This window comes from Equus caballus, chromosome 19 (genome assembly GCF_041296265.1).
Source record: "Equus caballus isolate H_3958 breed thoroughbred chromosome 19, TB-T2T, whole genome shotgun sequence".
NCBI classification, from domain to species: domain Eukaryota; kingdom Metazoa; phylum Chordata; class Mammalia; order Perissodactyla; family Equidae; genus Equus; species Equus caballus.
This window is the reverse complement of record NC_091702.1, coordinates 45,078,137-45,085,855: the sequence shown is the minus strand read 5'-3', so window position 1 is coordinate 45,085,855 and position 7,719 is coordinate 45,078,137.

Genomic DNA, 7,719 nt, shown 5'->3' with positions numbered 1-7,719 from the left:
CTATGGCTGACACAGGCCTGGAGTCTCAGTCCCGACTCTCAACCTCACTCGTGCTGATGTGAGTCATCTCTGTAGGGAAAGCTCCCTAAAGGAGCCCCTGGGGAGTGTCTACTGTGTCTGAAGAAGCACCAGAGGGCGAAGATGGCAGCCTGAGGTCATCTTTAATGTCCTCTCAACTCCCATTCTCCCACTGCTAGTGAGCAAAACGTCTGCTGGGACCATGCAGGAGAGGCCTGGAAGCGTGAGCTCACTCTGCCAGGATCCCCAAAGAAGAGGACAAGTGCAGAGTATTGTCTCCTTTAAGGTAGGTGGGAGCAAGGAACAATAGTGAGCCTCGGGACTTGGGGAGGAGTGTGTGTGAGAGAAAACACACACACACACACACACACACACCCCACCCCCCCCACCCCCCCCCGCAGGAACTAGAGCTACCAGGGGCGGAAAGTGAAGAAATCCACCGGGAGCAGGTGTAAGCTCCAAGAGAGCAGGGGTCTTGCTGTTGTGTTCGTTGCTGTATCCTCTGCACCTCCATCAAGGCCCAACACGTGCTTCTGAATGAATGTGAGCACGAGTGGCTTCTGGTGAGAGTGCGCTGCCCCAGGAAACAGATAACATCACGCTTCCAAGACCAAAATGACAAAAACAAGACACAATTTTTTGTTTGGGGAACTAAAAAAATCCCTTAGTTTTGAAATTTGAAATCTTAATGGAAAAATTTAAATATGCTATGATAATATTGTGAACTATGTTTGTGGGCTGGGAGATCAAGTGGAAGAAATCATCAAATTTTACACAAAGGGTCAAAGAACTGGAAATAATGGAGTAGAGGAGAGGCTCAGACTCAAATCTGTGAATATAAGGAGAAGGCAACATCATGGGAGGAGGGGAAATAATTATAGAAGTAATTGAGGAAAATTTCCACAGTTTGGGAAAAGAGTCTGCAGATTAGAAGGGTCCACTAAATTCTAGCTGGAGTTACGGGCAAAGGCATACACCTAGGCATAGCCTATACAAAGTATTGAATTTCAAGGATAAAAACTGTTACAAGCATCCAGAAGAATAAATACTTGGAAAGTAAAAGGAACCAGGCTAGTAGCAGACTGTCATCTGTAGCACTGGGAGCTTGGAGACAGTGACATTCCCAGGCTCTGAGCAGAGAGGACTGTCAGAACCAATTATCCTGAGCCCAGCTGTATGACCCCCTCTCGGGTTGAGGCAGCCTGACTGTGTGTGTTAGCCCCCCTGCAGCCTGTTCATGGGCACTTCAGTGCCTCACCTCACGTCCACGTGGGTGAGTGAGATGGTCCAGGCATGAGCCTTTTAAAGGACTGGTCAGGTGGAGGCTGGGCGTGCAGAGGTAGAGCAGGTGTATCTAGCCGATAGACGTGGGGTCTGTCATCAAATGAAGTGGTGACTATAGCTCAGAATCTTAGCAAACTGAAATTGATCAGCCCCTTAGAGATCATCTAATCAGTCATCCCATTTCACAGATGAAGAAACTGAGGCCCATTGAGAAATGATTTGCACAAGGTGTCAGAAGTAATGACAAGCAGAGTAAGGACTGGAATCCCTGTCTCTTGACTCCAATTTGGTATTTTTGTTATTAAACTCTTTACTCACATTCTATATGGGTAGATAAATTCCACTTTTTTACCCTATATCTATTTACAGATACGTAGCTACACATATAATATTCTTTCACCATTTAATCATTGGATCAAGAAGTATTTACTGAACACAGGAGGTGAACTAGACGTACATTGTCCTGGTCATTATGAAACTTAGTTTCTAAACTAAACTTTCAAAAGGATTTCCATACTATCATTAAGAGACATCAGCCAGTCTTTCCTTCCTATCAGTAGCAACTCAAGAGATGCAGTCTTCCATGGCTACCAGGATTCAATAGAAAGTGCCCAAACTGGAGTAGCAGCTCTATCATTGTCCCCATCGACTCCTCCCTGAATCCATACACGTTGCCAAGTGACTCAGCAGTTCCTTCCATGCAAGGTGGAGAATATGTCCACAGTCTACTGTTATTGGGCTTGGCCATGGAATTGCTTTGGCCGATGGAATGTGGGTGGAGGTGACGGGGTACCAGTTCTGAGCTGCTCACTGAGTTTCTGCTCACCCCTCTTTCATTTCTGCCACTCCCATGAGAAGAACATGCCCAAGTTAGCTCACAGGTCCCAGAAGAATAAAGGAAAGTAGAGCAGAGCACACCCCAGCCTTCCGCAGCCTGATGCACAGGTGCCCCAGCTGGTCTGTACGACTGTGAGCGTGATAACGTATGCTGCTGCTTGTATGCCATGGACTTCCGAGGTGGTTTGTCATGCAGCAGGCGCAAACTAACACATTGAACAGCGTGCCGCAGCTCTCCCAGATCCAGCTCTGGTTACCAGGAAGACAACCACCATTCCACCAAGAATCAGCCTTCCCTCAGCCTTTCCAGTCTTCACTTCTGGCTGCCTTCAGTGATCTCTCTTGAAGAAACAACGGCTTGGTTCTTGTGTGCATTCTGCATTTCAACACAGTAAGCCCAACATCAATCATTGAAAATGATAATGGGTAACCCCAAGAACTCTGCAATGGCTTCCTGCACCCCTTAACAGGTGGATATGCTATCACGTTATTAGCACACATCAGGGCACACAATAGGTTGACTAAGCATGGGCTAAGAGGACCACGAAGCAAAGATGCAAAAAAATATATTTTGAAGGAATCTGATATGTTTTTTAAAAAGTATGAGAAAAATCAGGACTTCTTGTGGTTCTTTACATTTATTTTATACAGTCGTGCATCACTTACAACAGGGATACGTTCTGAGAAATGCATCATTAGGCGATTTCATCCTTGTGTGACCATCATAGAGTGTACTTACATAAACCTAGATGGTATAGCCTACTACACACCTAGGCTATATGGTACTAACCTCATGGGACCCCCATCATATATGTGGTCCATCATTGACCAAAATGTTGTACAGTGCATGACTGTAGTTAATGCTATTTTATTAAATACCGTTTTTATTTTGGATTACACAATGTGGGATGCCATATCTTTTTTAGATCCTAGGGCCTTTAAAGTTCGTAATCTGGGCCTGTATGAATTATCAAGTGATTTTTTTTTTTTTTTTTTTTGCCTGCTATCCCTTTGTTTTCTCTGTAGCCCTCCCAAGTCTATAGTTGGCCTTTATACCTCAGGAAAGGAGGCCATGATGAAAACACAGAGAAACAAAACAATTAGGATATTTTTTAACTTTCAGAGTTCAAGGTTTTGGCGTAAGTACTGGTTTGGAAGAACATTTGCCTCTCTCCTTCCCACCAAGGGGGCGGGGGGAGGAGTCTTTCTCTGCCCTGAGAGAGGAACAGGAGATAGATAGAATCAGATGCTGGGGTGGGCTGGGTGGGCTGCAATACGGTCTTCCCCACCCCAGGCCCAACCCCAGGAAGGGAGGGAGGGAGGAAAACGGACACCCAGACAGCTGAGGAGCTCTGGGCCCCACTTTTCTAGGAGGGGCCCAGGAAAGCGGTGACCATCCAGACACTCCCACCTCAGCACAGAGCTTGGCAGTGGCCTTGGAGGCCCCCTTTGTCAGGGGCATAGCCTGAGGTGGCCTGAGCTTCCTGTGGCTCTGGGGTGTCATGACAGAGAAGCGAGACTGCCCTGAAAAGGTCATGGGAGTTAGCTGAGAAACAGATCTGGTGGACCTGAAGGGTTGCTCAACCATCACATAGGGACATCTCAGTGGAAAGTGGTCTTGATAAGGACAACAGTGTCTTAGCAGGTGTCAGTGTGCACAGAGCTGGCTCCATGAGCTCCCCTCCAAAGTCATAAGACGGCATTGCCTCCGTGCACTGAGTAGCCCGCCAGGGTCGGATGTGGAGAGGATCCTGAAATGATTGTGTTTAACAAGACAGACTGTCCCTATTTACCTAGTAACTTTGTTTTCTCTGTCACTTGGATACATACTTGAAGCAGAGATAATGTTGAGTTGAAAGACAAAAAGCACACTTAAAATTACATTTTTTTTTTGCATACCTGAATGGATGGCCTAAAAATTCTTATCATCTCATAAAATTTGCTCAGGGAAAAACAGCCTAGTCAGTCTTTGATCTCCTCCCCTCCGTCACCTCTGCCTTCTTGCTGCCCTCTGACTTCCCCCAACTCCTTGGTCTCCTCTTGGGCCGTAGCCTCACCTCTTCCTCACTTCCGTGCCTTCTTCCCCTTTTAAACTTCAGGTCCGTCCAGTAGGGGATGTCTCCTCCCTCAGATCAAGCCTGCAGTCCTCATGTCCTCTGAGACGGTGCTGGGTAGGCAGGAGAGCCAAGCAGCCCCGGCCTGGCCTGGCCCTCCTGGAGCCTCTGCCCAGCTCCTCCACCCACGTGCAGATGCTCACACAGGGAAGACCCACAAAACTCTCTGTTGACCGTGTGTTTCGTTCAGTGTAGATTTGTTAATATTGTTTTATGGTCATGGGCCAGGACATGAGTTTGCCAATCAGCACATGTCAGCTCATACGAATATCCCCTTGTTGTAGGGCTAGCTGAACTGGCAGGGAAACAAGCCATGAGGCAGTGCCTAGGCCACCCCTTGTGTCACCTTCACAGAAAGGAGTCTTTAAAGTACTGAATTTTTGTGCCAGGAGCCAAGAAATTTGTGTCAGTTGTCATCTTCCCTCATTTTTTAAAATAGGAAGATTCCTTGAACTGCACCTGGAGTTTTGGTTAACGTGCATGTACCAGAGATTGCTCCTATGATGAAGACGAGAGAAAAAGCTACAAAGAAGAGGAAGGGGGGCATTTAGTAATTTCTTAGTCTGCACATAGAGGTACTTCATTTTATTTCAGCAGAGATGTGTGCCTCCAAGTCAGAAACTCAGATGACTCCCTAATCACACTGCAGAGTTCTGGGATAAGAAAACACAGCTGTGCTTTTTCCAGCAGAAGGTGCAATGCAGAGGAAAGAGCAAACTAGGGAAGAGATCCTCGAGCTGGGGTCTCACTGGCCAACTCTCACTCCAGGTGGGACTGACCTCAATTTCCTCCTTTATAAATGGGGACATACCTTCCCTGAATATCATGTGGGCCTATGGTGAGGGTCAGATGAGCAGAGGCTGTGTTAGTCTCAGGGGTTGATATTCCATGCTGGTAGGACCAATGAAGCTTTTTTTTCTTTTTTTTTTTTTGAGGAAGATTAGCCCTGAGCTAACATCTGCTGCCAATCCTCCTCTTTTTTTTTGCTGAGGAAGACTGGCCCTGAGCTAACATCCATGCCCATCTTCCTCTACTTTATATGTGGGACGCCTACCACAGCATGGCTTGCCAAGCAGTGCCATGTCTGCACCCGGGATCTGAACCGGCGAACCCTGGGCCGCTGAAGCAGAACGTGCGCACTTAACTGCTGCGCCTCTGGGCTGGCCCCAGGACCAATGAAGCTTTAACTGGTGAGCCTTCCAGCATGTTTCTGAAGTCAAACTAAGATGATAACCAGTCACCCTGATACACAGTTTAGTATGTTCCCTACTTACACATTTATAAGCATTATTCTGACAAGGGGTCTGTAGCGTTCACCAGAATCCCAAAAGGGTCGCGACCCAAGAAGGTGAAGAACTCCTATCTAGAAGGTCACTAGGGCTTATGACCCTGTGGTTACTTACAGTTTAGATGTTGCCTTTTGGCCACAAGGGTTTGAGGTCGCTTAAAACAGACATCATCTGTCAGAAGAATCAGAAAGCGCGTGGAGGGAAGAGGCAGGGCGAGGATGGGGGCAGGGGTCGGTGGAGAGGACAAGGATCCCAGTAAGAACTGGAGGTGGGTTACATACATGACAAATGAAGCACCAGAACTTCCTGGCACTGAACTCTAAGAGAAATAAATCGGATTTGAAGAACTTCTCACTGTGACACAGCACCCAGTCCATCTTGGAGGCGGCTCTGTCAGATGGGGCTGGCTGGGCAGTGACCGTCCCAGAGTCCCTCCCAGAGCTGCAAGCTCAGCAGAGGAGCCCTGCGGGCTGAGGATGATTCTTCAGGCACAGCTCCCCCTTCCTAGCACCACCGCCTGCTCAACCGTCTCATCCTCCTCCCTCCATTTCACCATCTCCCACTGAGGGTCTGAAGGTCTGAATGGAGCCATGTCCCGACTAAGAACTCTGGAGCCCCTGAGCTGAGGGGGGACAGAAGTCAGGTGGGGAGAGATGCGACTAAGCCTCCTCAGCCTGCTGACCCGAACGAGAGGGACCGGGACGCCCCATTCACAGCCATGCCGAAAGCCACAACTGTTTGCACACTTAGCACCAGACCAGCATCCAACAGGGCAGAACCTGCTTGGTGCACGCATGCACGTCTGCATCTCCAGTGCTGGCTAGACAGATCCACAGAGGATTCCTCAGGCGCCTCAGACACACAGGTCCAAGGCTTACCTCCTCCTGAGTTTCAGCCAAGCAGCTGTCATCTTCTTCCTCCACTGCCGCCTCTCGGCCAGTCACAGAGCCCTGCTGGTAGCTGAGCGCATCTTCTCAGAAGCACACAGGAGACCTGCACCTGGAAGCCCTCCCTCCAGAGAAGGGGAGGATAGTCAGTAACAGTGTCTGTCAGTGGCACAGAGAACAAGGCTTTCTCTCCTCCCCTCTGATCGTCCCATCTGGTTACCGTTCCCTGACATTCATCCCAAGAGTTTCATGATAATCAACCTCAAGCTTTGATCCTAATTAAACAAATTTTAAAAACACATTCTTCCCCCAGAAGAGGTGGCTGTTAGTTACTTTAGCTTGACTAAGTACTAGTCAACCAAGTGGACTGAGACTCCCCAGTCCTTTTAAAAAGAGTGACAGTATAATACCAATTGGGTTAAAATGGCATATATATGCATAGAAAAAAAGACTGAGAAGTCAGGCAGAAAAAGGTCAAGAGTAGTTACCTCTGCATGGGATGATTATAAAAGATTTTGACTTTATGACTTATTTCCCATTTTTTCCATGTATTTCTTTTTCAATTAAAACAAATTGTTAAAAAATCAATAAAAAGAATTACATTTGGAAATCTGTATTAAATCGATACAGACTGATAAAAAAGGTTACTAGCACCCACTCTTCTTCCGAACAAATGAGCACATCACTAGTCATCTTTCCAAACAGATACAAGAATTCTCCTGAGACTGCCAGGTGCTCCTTGCAGGGCCACTGCAGCCACACAACGGCGAGTCCCCGTGCGTTAGAAGACTCGCTCCCATCTGTGTGCTGCCACAGTCCGGTAACACGGGAACGGGCAGCATCACCCCTTGGTTTGAGAGAGCCTTCCAGCCACCTTTAGCCCCAGCTCCATTGTCTGTGTTGGGGGTCAGGGGGCCATGGCCAAATCGCCTAAGGAAAGAAAGAAGGGAATCACATACTGGGTCAGAATCTTAAGAGCCAGGTCTCCACACAGCTTGTCCCAAGAGCTTCCAGCAGGGGGCAGCAGGGCACCGTGAGCGGCTGGCTGCATCCACCGCTGTCGTGTCGGGTGACATACCCCTCACTTCCACATCAGGTGGAAGCCAGGAGGAAGTCAGCCTTCAGTGTCTGAGGCTCAAGAACTCTGCGCCCTTACATAGCTGCCCGACAGAAAATGAGCCTTTGAACAAGTTAATAATCCAGGAAACCCACAATTAAAGAGAAGAGAAACCCAAAGTTGCTTCCAAAATCATATTTTCCTCAATCTAGAAAAAAGTCTCAAAATCACAG